We start from the raw sequence: 13,480 nt of genomic DNA on the forward strand, positions 1-13,480 counted from the left end.
TTTTCCTTAAAATACTGTTTCATTATTTAGATAGATTAGAATAGACACGTGTGATACATGTAAATAAGTCGACAATAGATCAATAGATCACTGATTGGTTAGACAGACGGACATTCATAAACGGAAGGAGAGAAAGAGGATGGACGGAAGGAGAGATGAGAGCGACATCCACAGATTCCTCCTGAGGACTTCTTCAGGTTAGTTACTGCCAGTGCAGAGGAGGGCTGACATCTGGTGGTAAAACTCAGTAAAAAATCTGCATGGATGTGTGCCCTTGTAAACAAGGTGCTGTTCAGTGAGTAATGGCTCTGTTTTCAAGAAGAATCATTTAAAATGCTTCTAGTCATCCAATTTTTGTGTTTACATCATGCCAACCATCATGAAATTGTTTAGCTATATTTTTACATGAACATTTAGAGGCAAAAATAACATATATAATGTTATTCAAAATCATTTGCATATTTTGTTAAACTGGTTGCAATTTAAGAAAGAAGAGTGAACTAAAATTAGGTTCAGCTGTTAAAAAAAATCAAGAAGAGTTGGGTGAGTACTGTCAGCTGAGGGGGGGTGCCCTGAGTGGCCAGGGGCATCAACACTGCCAGGGCAGCTCTGTCCACAGGTGGCAGGTGGCTGTCCCGACGGTCATGCCTGCTGGGAACCATATGGTCTTCAACATAGAAATCAGCTTGATCAAATGCCAAGTGACAAAACCATCAACAGTGGGATGATTCTTTCAACACAGTCTTCAGCCAGCCTGGCAAGCATGTGCCCAGAGCGGTGTTTGTGGACTGGGAGCCCCCGAGGTGGATGAAGTGTGCATGGGGACTTACCAGCAGATCTTCCACCTGGAGCAGACGATCCATGGGAAGAAAGACACAGCCAATAATAATGTCATAGACCATTATATTATTTGCAAGGAGATTGCTGACCTGGTCCTAGACCAGGTCCCCTCTGTACATGGGCTTCTGGAGCAGCACCAGCTTGGGTTTGTGTCTTCACTCACAGAGCTGCTCTCGATGGACTTGCCAGTGTCCAAGCTTGAATTGGCCATTTACCCAGCACCCTGGGTTTCCACAGCCATGGTGGAGCTCTGCAGCTCCATTTTGACCACCCATACAACCGTAGAACATTTTGACTGTGCCTTCACAGTGACAATGAAGCCCTTTACGACATATGTTGCTACAACCTGGAAGTGGAATAGTCCACATATAGCAACTCAGTCATCTAATTGGGCAGATCGAGTCCACCATCACAGGCTCCAGGTGATCTGATGGGACCCAGAACTAATTCCAGACTAATCTGATCCCTAGCTCTGCATCTACTCAGGCCCTGGCCACCTGTGACCCAGTCCCCTCATTGGAGAAGGCCTACCCTGAGCAGCTGTCCATGGTGGAGATCACCAATGCCTGCTGCAAACCAACCAGCCAGATGGTGGAGTATGAACCTCTCACCATGGCAAGTGCATGGCTTACTGCATGTTGTACAGGAGGGACGTGATCCCAAAGACACCAATCGGCTGTTGCCACCACCAAGACTGAGTACACCACCAAGTCTGTGGATCGGCGCAGGGCTAGATTTAAGGTGGGCGATACCCAGGAGCCCCCTGCACCATTGTTCCCAGTGGAGACCTGGCCAAGGTGCAGAGGGCTGTGCGCATGCTGAGCAACACCACTGCCATCGCCGGAGTAGCTAGCAGCTCTGGAGGAGGACTGCAAAGAGGCTGGCGTGGATGCAGTGGGAACAGGCGGAAGAAGGCGAAGAAGACTAAACAGGAGAGTGCGGCGGGAAGCTGCTCCTCTCTCTCCCGCCTCCTGCCACTCCTCAGCACGGCTGGTGTCAACTTGTTTACAATTAAACTTCCTACATTAAGTGATTAAAATCAGAATTTTGTGAACACTAAAATCTACTGATTTTTCACCTTGAATGAGTAAATTTTGTGGTATGTGAATTATGTCTCAATAAAACTATTTAAAAAAAAACTACAGTCTTCTTCAAGCCAGGCGAACCATTGCCCATCCCCAAAGCCTGAAAAGTCCCAGTCACAGTTGGGCCATGTAGGAATGCATTCGTGGCTTCCAAAATGAGTCATGGCTCCTTCAAATACTGAGTTGTTCCATTCCTACCCAGGGCCTCACTAAGTAATTCCCCAGCTCCACACTGAAAACACACTGCAGGTGGTCTCCTTGAGCCAGCTCTATACCTTCCCTCGAGGTGTCCTGCGACACCCCCTTCTTTACTCAGGGAGAGGCCCCAGGATATGGGAAATTTCTGTTGTGAGTGGAAGTCTGTGTCCCACAACAAAATCTCCCTGCCTGGTGGTGTCCTCTTGCCACAGATAAGCCCCTGACACCATCACCAGGTGGGCCTATTCCCTACTTTAGCTTCCTTGGGAAGGGGGAGACTCAGTCTGGGAGATTTAAAACCTAAAGGACAGAAGGCCTCTCGGACAGGAAAGATGTTAATCTAGAACTATGGGAAAAGTTGAATTTTGTGTGAGGCCAGAATAGAAAACATTCAGCTTTCTGCTTCTTTGCTGCCCTCAGTGACCACTGTCTTCCCCAATTACACATGAACTTGCAGTCATTTATCATTATTGGAATAAAACTCTTTAGCACTGGATTCAAACAGACTCCTCCTCTGAGAGAACTGAAATGGCATATGGCTTCAGCAAAGCCCTGTATCCCGGTGACCTAGATATTCTAGGTACCTTAGTAAAATTATGTACAATGCTAAGACTTACACATTCTACTATTCACTGATAGGAATTCAAAGGAAAGTTTATAATTAAAGGTTAATGAACTCACGTCTGTGAGGTAGAATAAAAGAAAGATATTCCAAAAGATTTCCCATTCTTATTCTGGAAAAAAGAAATTTTCATCTCTACAGTTTTCAAATTGTAAATTGAGGTTAAAATAGGAAAGTGATATTGGAACAACGTCAGAAATTCTACATAAATTACATTGGATTGTGAATCCCTTAGCAAAACCAAAGTACAATATAATAGAAAATGATGTTACTTGTGTTTTTCCCCATTCAGTTTCCACTGGAGAATGAGAATGAGATTCTTGAGAACTTGCCTGCAACATTCATAGTCCCGTCAATGTTGTGTTAGCATCAGCTATATCCATCAAAAGGGGCAGAGGGGCGACTACTAGGCTGCCATCACCCATAAAGCAAGGAAACTTGCTTGAGCATCTGTTTGCTCTGCCAGGTAATATAAATAACACCCTAGACTATGTAGAATCAATCACCAGAAGCTTTGGATCACTGCCTTAGCAATGATTAACAAGAAGTGTGGCAGGTCAGCAAGTGCAGCTCTCTGCAGTCAAGAGAACGCCTCTGCTGCCCCCCCGAAGGGACACAGGATCGGGTTTATTTTGCAGAGTTCTGAACGGTGCATAAAGGAATGCTGGGTTCCCATCTCCTGAACTCCAGACCCATATATCCAAGTGTCTACTCCACAAACCCACTTGAATGTATAAAAGGCACCTTAAAATCAGTATGTTCATATCTGAACTTCTCTTTTCTTCAAACCTGCTCTCTCTAGTCTTCCTCATCTCAGTTAGCATCAATTCCAGTTGTGTAAGCCTAAAAAGTTTGGAGTCATCATAGACTTTTCTGTTCTTCCAAACTCCTACCTCCAATGTCAGCAAATCTTATTCATGTAGCTTCAAAATATAACACATCCTAACCATGTTTCACCATCTCCACGCTACCAATGCCACCGTCCAGCACCTGAATGATCGCAACAGCCTCCTGACGAGTCCTCCGTCACTCTTTTTCAAACTGTCTCATTCTGGGTTCCAGGGTGATCATCACAATTTTGACAATAGTTGTCACAGCGCTGATTTGTTACGGCTCTGGCAGAGGTTGCATCCCTCTATGGCTACAAATACTGATGGTTAAACCCTCTTCCATAACCCATCTCACCGGGCATTTCCTCTCCTTGCTTCATTAGGCCTAAAGATTTCCAGCTATTGATGGTCATTGGATGTCCCAACATCCCTTCTAGGTTCTATTAATCCTTTAAACAGTTCCTTAAATGATCTTCCGTTGAAACCATTTTAGGTTTCATCTCTTTCTTGCCAGGTCTCTTAGAAATACAGCCACTAATTGTGTGAATTTCTTTTAATGTTAAACCAACTTGCATTTTTGGGATCCACTCAATTTGGTCATAATGCATATTGTTATAGATCACTAGATTCAGTTTGCTAGCTTCTTTTAACGTCTTTAATGACTTGTTTTCTTCAGTTTCCATTCTGTCCACTTCAGATTTTGATATCAAGATTATGCTACCCTTATACCAAGATTTAAAGATTGGTCCTTCTGTTTCTATATTCTGAACAATTTGTATAAAGTTAAAATTATCTATTCCTTAAATTTTATTATAAATATTTGGTTAAATTATTTGGCTTATTATTTCTTCTTGAACCATTTTTTGCCGGTTAAATTTCTCTATTTTGTTACATTTGAATTTCTTCGAAATATCCCTATAGTTTAAACATCCTCATTATACATGGTTATAACCATTTTGCATCACAATATTGTTTATTTATAAATGCTCTAGGCTTTTTTATTATGTATATTAGATTTGTCTCTACTAGTATTTACAAGGAAGCAATGTTTGGCTCAGTCCATCTTCATATTATATGTACATTTTCTATTTCATTAATTTCTGTTATCTTCATGATTTTTAACTTTCTATTTTCTTTGGGTAACTTACTTGTTCTTTTTAGATCACATTAAATTGGATGGTTAGATTATTAATTTTTAACTTTGTTTTCCAATACAGGGCCCAGTCCTTTTTTTAGACCTCTTATAAAACATTGTTTCAACTTTCTACAGTCCAAAAATAAGGGAAATGGAACATTATGCTTTTTAAGACTTAAAGTCGGGATTCCAACAAGATGTCTGAGCAAAAGCTATAAATGGGATTTCAAGATTAGATGGACAAATCCAAGATGTCAGAAGAGTAAGAGGAAGCTATACTAACCTTTTCCCAGAACCAATCTGGAAGTGCAACTAAATCGTAGATAAATCATCCTGAATAACCAACTGAATGCTAGCTGAAGAGAAGGCTTATAACCAAGGACAGACAGAAGAAACCCCTTAACTACAACAAAACTTGTAGGGAGTGTGGAGGAGATTCGAGAACGCTGGCTGGGCTCCCATAGGTGGCAGCTGAAGTTCTGGAGGGATATTTCAGCAGCTAACAGGGAGGTTCCCTTTGAGAACTGTGGGGTCTAAACCCCAAGCTAGACTCCAAAGACTATAGCACCAGGGCCAGAAAGGAACCCAGATAACATCTAGCTGTGAAAAGCAGCAGGATTTCTGTCCACCAGACACAGCTAGAGATGCAGAGAGCCTCTTAAAAGGCCAACACACAACACAACAAAACACTATTTTTGCAGCCATTTAACCCTGAGCTCTAGCTGAGGAAGGGCAGAGTGGACTAGAGATGCATGTGCAGAGTTCAGGGATGGTGGCTCTGGGGAGAGAACTGAGGGAATAGCCACCTGGATCTACATGCTGAGTCATTCCCCATACTGCAGGAGCCATCTCTTTCAGGCAGAGCACTCCTCCCCAAATGGCATCAGCCTGAGGGGAAGCAATAGCCTCACCCTGTGGTGTTTAGCTAGGCTGCTGATTGCAACTTGATTAGCCTAACTGATCAGTTTAACAGATGATTAGTTTAACAACTAAAGCTGGGAAATACAAAAAAGCAGCCAAAATGGGAGGTCAAAGAAACAGACCCCGAATGAAAGAACAAGAGAATTCTCCAGAAGAACTAGATGAAATGGAGGCAAGCAATTTATCAGATAGAAAGTTTAGAGTAATGATTATAGGGTTACTCGAGAGAATGAAAAAAAGACAAAGAAACCACAAAAAAGAACCAATCAGAAATAAGGACTGCAATAGCTGGAACAAATAATACACTGGAAGAAATAAACAGTAGGTTGGATGATGCAGAGGACTGAATCAGTGATTCAGAAAACAAGGTAGAATAAAAACACCCAGGCAGAACAGCAAAATGAAAAAAAATGAATTAAAAAAAATGAGAGCTAAAGAACATTGTGGACAACATGAAGTATAACAACATCTGCATAATGAGAATACCAGGAGAAGAGAGTGAGCAAGGGCTTGAGAACCTATTTGAAGAAATAATAACCAAAAACTACCCTAATTTGGGGAAGGAAGAAGCTGCACAAGTCCAGGAAGCTCAGAGAATCCCAAACAAGTTGGCCCCAGAGAAGCCTACATTAAAATACATCATAGTTCAAATGACAAGGCTTAAAGACAAGGAGAGAATTTTAAAAGCTGCAAGAGAAAAGCAGGTAGTTACCTACAAGGGAGCACCAATTAGATTGTCATCTGATTACTCAAAAGAAACATTTCAGGTCAGAAGGGAGTGGCATGAAATATTCAAGGTGATGAAAAGCTGAACTTACAACCAAGGCTACTTTACCCAGCAAGGTAAAATCAAAAGAGAAATGTTTAAAATTAAAAGAGAAATAAGAAGCTTCCCAGCCAAGAAAAAGCTAAAGGATGTTTGTTAACACAAAACCAGTGCTGCAACAAATATTAAAGAACTTGCTTTAAGATGGCAAAGATTTAAAAAAATAGGAAAACAGTCTAACAACAAAATGGTACTACATCCATTATCTATCAATAATCACCTTAAAAGTAAATGGCTTAAATGCTCCAAGCAAAAGACATAGGGCAGCAGAATGGATAAGATAACAAGACTCATGTACATGTTGTGGCCTCCAAGAGACCCAACACAGATCAAAAGATACACATAAACTAAAAGTAAATGGATAGAAAAAGATATTTCATGCATATGAAAAAGAAAAAAAAAGGCTGGGGTATCGGTACTTATATCTAACAAAATATACTTTAAAATCAAGGCTATACTGAAAGACAAAGAAGGATAATAGATAATGATAAAGGTAATGCCCAAGAGGATATAATTCTAGTAAACATTTACCCACCCAACACAGGAAAACCTAAATATATAAAGCAAATCTTGATGCACATAAAGGGAAATATTGACAAAAATACAGTTATAGTCAGGGATTTTAACACCTCATTGACTTCAATGGATAGGTCTTCTAGGCAGAAAATGAACAAGAAGACAGCAGCTTTAAATAACACACTAGATCAAATGGATTTAACTGATACATCCAGAGCATTTTACCCCAAAACAACAGGATATACATACTTTCCAAGTACATGTGGAATGTTTTCCAAGATAAACCACATGTTAAAACACAAATCTCAATATATTTGAGAAGACTGAAATCATATCAAGCATCTTCTTTGACCACAATGCTATGAAACTAGAAATTAATCACAAGAACACTGAAAAACATGTGCAAAGGCATGGAAGCTAAATAACATGTAACTAAAAAATGAATAGGTTGATAATGAGATCAAGGAAGAAATCAAAAGATACCTTGAAACAAATGAAAATGAGGACATGACAATCCAAACTCTGTGGGACACTGGGAAAGCAATCTTAAGAGGGAAATTCATAACATTACAGGCCTATCTCAAAAAAAAAACAAAAACAAAACCCCACACGCACACACACACACAAAAAAAAAACATGAAAAAGCTCAAATAAAAAAATCTAATTTCCTACTTAAAGGAACTTATAAAGTAAAACAAACAAAGCATAAAGTGAGTATAAGGAAGGAAATAACAAAGATCACAGTAGGTATCAGCGAAATTAGAATCTAAAAAAAACTACAGAAGGTCAACGAATCCAAGAGCTAGTTCTGTGAAAAGACAAGCAAGATTGGCAGACTTTTAACCAGATTCATCAAGAAAAAAAGAAAAAGAAAACAAACAAATAAAATCAGAAATAAAAGAGAAATTACACTAGACACCAAAGAAAAACATAAGAAAATATTATGAACTATATGCCAACAAACTGGACAACCAGGATGAAATGGATAAATTCCTAGAAACATATAATCTTCCAAAACTAAATCAGGAAAAATCAGAGAATCTTTCCTGATTTAGTAATCTTCCTGAAGCAGTAATCAAAAAACTCCCAATAAACAAAAGCCCTAGACTGGATGGCTTCACAGGTGAATTTTCCCCCAACTTTCCTCAAACTATTTCATAAAATTCAAGAGGAAGGAAGGCTCCCAAACACATTTTATGAGACTAGCATTATCTGAATTCCAAAACAGATAAAGACAGTACAAAGAAAGAAAATTACAGGCCAATATCCCTGATGAATATAGATGCTAAAGTCCTCAACAAAATATTAGCAAACTAAATATAGCAACACATCAAAAAGATCACACACCATGATCAAATGGGATTTATTCCAGGAATGCAAAGTTGATACAACATTCGCAAATCAAAAAGTGTAATTCACCACATAAACAAAATGAAAAATAAAAACCACATGATCATATCTATAGATGCAGAAAAAGCATTTGATATAATCCAGTACCCATTTATGATAAAAACTCTTAGCAAAGTGGGAATATATATTAACATAATAAAGATCATATATGACAAACCCACTGCCAACATCATACTCAACAGTACATCATACATCAACATACATCAACATACATCAAACTGCAAGCATTTCTCTTAAGATCAGGAACAAGACTAGTATGTCTGCTTTCACCTCTCTTATTCAACATAATACCAGAAGTCCTAGCCACAGTGATTAGACAAAAAGAATAAATAAAAGGCATCTAAATAGTAAAGGAGGAAGTAACACTATCATTTTTTGCAGATGACACTGTACATAGAGAACTCCAAAGATTCCATCGAAAACTACTAGAACTGATAAATGAATTCAGAAAAGTAGAAGGATACAAAATTAATATCTAGAAATCAGCTGTATTTTTATATACTGATAATGAAATAACAGAAAGGGAAATTAAAAAAAAAAAACAATTCCATTCACAATTGTTCCAAAAAAATAAACTACTCAGGAATAAACCTAACCAAGGATGTAAAATACCTGTACATAGAAAATTATAAGACACTGAAAAAGATACAAATAAATGGAAGCACATATTGTGTTCATGGATAGGAAGATTAGCATCATTAAAACGTTCATACTACCCAAAGCAATCACTCTATAGATTCAACACAAGTCCTATCAAGATTCCAATGGTGTATTTCACAGAACTAGGGCAAATATTTTAAAAATGTATATGGGACCACAAAAAGCCTCACATAGATCAGCAATTATGAAAAAGAACAAAGTTGGAAGAATCAGGCTATCTAACATCAAACTATATATACTGCAAGGCCATAGTAATCATAACAGCATGGTACTGGCATAAAAGCAGATGTATAGATCAATGAAAAACAAAACAGAGAGTCCAGAAATAAACCCACGTCTTTTTTAAAAATTTTTTATTTATTTATCTTTTTAAAAAAGATTTTATTTATTTATTTATCTTTAGAGGGGAAGGGGAGGGAGAGAAACATCAATGTATGGTTGCCTTTCGTGCGTCCCCTGCTGGGAGTTGGCCTGCAGGGAACCGGCCTGCAACCCAGCCATGTGCCCTGACTGGGAATCGAACCACGATCCTCTGGTTCGCAGGCCCGCACTCAATCCACTGAGCTACACCGGCCAGGGCTATTTTATTTATTTATCTTTAGAGGGAAAGAGAAGGAGAGAAGGAAAGAAGTATCAATGTATGGTTGCCTCTTGTGAGTCCTCTGCTGGGAACTGGCCTGCAACCCAGGCATGTGCCCTGACTGGGAATCGAACCGTGATCGATCGCGTGGTTTGCAGGCCCACGCTCAATCCACTGAGTTATGCCAGCCAGGGCTAAACCCACATTTTTATAATCAATTAATATTTGACTGAGGAAGCAAGCACATACAATGAGCCAAAGATAGTTTATTCAATAAATTATGTTGGGAAAATTGGACAGATACATGCAGAAAAATGAAACTATACCACCTTATTATACCACACACAAGAATAAATTCAAAATGGATCAAAGACTTAAATATCAGACCCAGAACATAAGTATCCTAGAAGAAAACATAGGCAACAAAATCTTGGACATTGCTTGTAGCAATTTTTTTCAGGTATATCTCCCAAGGTGAGAGAAACAAAAGAAAAAAAATTAAACAATTGGGATTACATCAAACTAAAAAGGTTTTGTACAGCAAAGGAAATAATCAACAAAATAAAGAGACAACACAGAGAATGAAAGACCATATTTGCCAATATATCTGTTAAGGGGTTAACGACCAAAATTTATTTTAAAAAATCAAACTTAAAACCAAAAAGCAAACAACCTGATTAAAAATGGGCAAAGGACCTGAATAGACACTTCTCCAAAGAGAACATACAGATGACCAGTAGACATATGAAAAGATGTTCAGCATTGCTAATCATCAGAGAATTAAAAATTAAAACCACAATGAGATATCATCTCACATCTGTCAGAATGGCTGTGATCAATAAATCAACAAACAAGTGCTGATGAGGATGTGGAGAAAGGGGAATCCTTTTTCACTGTTGGTGGGAATGCAGACTGGTACAGCTACCATGGAAAGCAGCATGGAGATACCTCAAAAAATAAAAAATAGATCTGCCTTTTGACCCAGCAACCCCATTTCTCAGAATATACGTGAAGAAACTTAAAACATTAATTTGAAAGAACAGAAGCACTGCTATGCTGTTTGCAGCATAATTTACAATCACCAAGGCATGGAAGCAGCCCCAGCATTCATCAGTAGATGAGTGGATAAAACAACTATGGGACACTTAATCAAAGGAATACTACTCAGCCCTAGAAAAAGAAAATTTTGCCTTTGCAACAGTATGGATGGACCTGGAGAACATTATGCTAAGTGAAATAAGCCAGTCAGAGAATGACAAATAGCATATGATTTCACTTATATGTAGAATCTAATGAACAAACTGACCTAAAAAGGAAAATGGGGAAAGACCCATAGCTGGAAAGCAGATGACAGCTAGTGGTGGGAGGGGGTTAGGGGATGGAAGAATTGAGCAAAAAGGAAAAGGACTCATGGACATGAACAACAGTGTGGTGATTGCTAGGAGGAGGAAGAGGACCAAGCAGTAATGGAAAAAATACAACAAAGATTAAATGAAGAAGAAAGACTAGATATAAGTGAACAAATATATTAAGAACTGCTGGTCACTATTCTACTGGAATGTAAACTCTAGGAGGGCAGGGATTTTTGTTTCTTACTGATATACCCTTAGTGGCAAAACAGTACCTAAAACATAGTAGGCATTTAATATATACCTTTTTTCAGTCTATAAATGAATTGCAGGTAAATGTGCTAAGTCTTAGTGAGTTATTTTTTTAGATAGCAGTATCAAAAAATTTCACACTTGAAATGTCAATCATATTTAAAAACTTTTCAAACCAATTATCCCCATTCAGAATATATTTTTCCTTTATTTTAGCTCAGCATCTTCACTTTATTCTATATGGTATAAGTTTTAAGTGTTCATAAAAATACCACAAGGTGGCATACAAAAAAACCTCATAAACTCTTCTTGTTTAGGGGAGCATTTTTTGGTTGAAATTTTACTATATATTCATCCTATATAGTAAAATTTTATATACTCATCCTATAGAAAACATCCTTAAATCCCAGCAAAAAGCCCCCACTTTGGACCCTTTGCCTGAGAGCTAGGTTCTACCCTGCTGTAGCCTATGCAGTTCCCTGCAGGATCAGAGCACAGAGCCTAGGACACACCCTTCTGTTCCTGGAGAGCTCTCTGGTCACTTCCAGGAGGGTAGAGAGCTGGAGAACACATTCCAAGGCCTGGGCTCGGGGAGGAGGTTAGGGTAGGTTTTTCTTGGGAGGAGATAGGGTTGGAACCAAAAGGGGGCTCCCTGAAACCAGTTCTCTCTGCTCTGCCACTGATTGGTGCAGCGCTTGAGTCCAAGAATTCTAGGAACAGTAGGAAGGCAATTTGTCAAGGTAGAAACAGTTTGTTAGCTGGATTTATAACTTCTAAACATTTAGGTATATGTATATGGACCTCTAGTTTCACTCCTGATGGGGCCCTGCAAATGTCAATGACAAGTCTGAGTATGTACATAATTTGTGGGTATTTTTTGTGTGCATTTGCTTCCTTAAAATCTGTATTTGGAATTTCTACATTAGAATACTGGGGATTTCAATAATAAAATTAGCATTTTATTTAAATAGCTTGTATTGGCTATTTATCAGGAAAAGTAACTTTCATCATAAATGGCCTATAATAGAATTTGCAAGCGCAGTGCACAAGTCAATGTACTATTTTCAGTTATACAACCATCACCACAAAAAGAAACCCACACCCATTAGCAGGGTGTGCCTGAGTTTGACCACTCTAATATGAGTAGGAAGGACGTACATAATTCCACAGCGAATCTTTGCACAGCTAGTGTTTGTGCTGTATGTGGCTCACATGGTCTGTATTCCTTACCTGTGCTGTCTGTGGCTCACATGGTCTGTATTCCTTACCTGTGCTGTCTGTGGCTCACATGGTCTGTATTCCTTACCAGACTCTAAGTCCCTTACAAGGATGAGGCACATGTCTGACACATATTTTAATTTTCTACAGTATTGCAAAGTGCTTTATAACAAATATTTTTAATAATTATAAACATAGAAATTATTTTAATCCTTGATATTGGCTATTTTATCATTATTATTTATTTCCTTAAGATTGTAGGGGAAATCTTATTAATAAATAATTTGAGCTTTAATATGTATTATGAAAATGCACAAATATTTCCAACAATATATAGTTTCAGAGCTTGATCCTGAGTCTAACAAGGTAACATTACTAATATTCTGTAAGAGCCTATTAACTAAGTATTTTCCTACAATATTGTTTTTAGAAGTTCCAGGAACAAAGAAATTTCACTCAATTCACTATTATGATTGAATAAATATTTATTAATCACATTGAAGGTAGTTAAAATTCATTTTCTAAAAGATTTTAATTACTTATTTTTAGAGAGAGGAAGGGAGGGAGAAAGAGAGGGAAACATTGACATGAGTGAGAAGCACCAATTAGTTGCCGCCAGCACTCCCCCGACCAGGGACCAAGCCCCCAACCCAGTTATGTGCCCTGACTGGGAACTGGATGGGTGACCTTTCAGTTTATGGGACAACACCCAACCCACTGAGCCACACCAGTGAGGGCCAACCTAATTTTTTAAAGAAGAAATGTTTTTAAAAGATTAAAACTGAAAACGTGGTTCCACACAAAATTTTGCAAATTTTGAGCTGAAATTTACTTTTTTCTAAGAAACAAGAGAGAATTCTCTAAAGAAAGAATTGTCTATTTTCTCTTTAGAAAAAAAAGTGAATTCTACACATGAGGGGAGACCCCCCCCCCACCAAAAATAACCAGACTTATCTTCTGGAGGGCAGGACCTTTGTAGTACAGGCTTCCCCTACTAGATGAGTATTCTAGGAACCCATCTCTATCGGTGTTCCAGCA

At 38.5% G+C, this 13,480-nt stretch overlaps 1 pseudogene; it reads left to right on the forward strand.

The window, feature by feature from the left end:
* The first annotated feature begins 599 nt into the window (after positions 1-599).
* LOC118977466 (tubulin alpha-3E chain-like) lies at positions 600-1,869 on the forward strand (annotated as a pseudogene).
* The last annotated feature ends 11,611 nt before the right edge of the window (positions 1,870-13,480 follow it).

Source organism: Sturnira hondurensis, unplaced genomic scaffold (assembly GCF_014824575.4).
Source record: "Sturnira hondurensis isolate 20B ecotype Veracruz unplaced genomic scaffold, ASM1482457v3 Scaffold0021354, whole genome shotgun sequence".
In the NCBI taxonomy this organism is placed as follows: Eukaryota; Metazoa; Chordata; class Mammalia; order Chiroptera; family Phyllostomidae; genus Sturnira; species Sturnira hondurensis.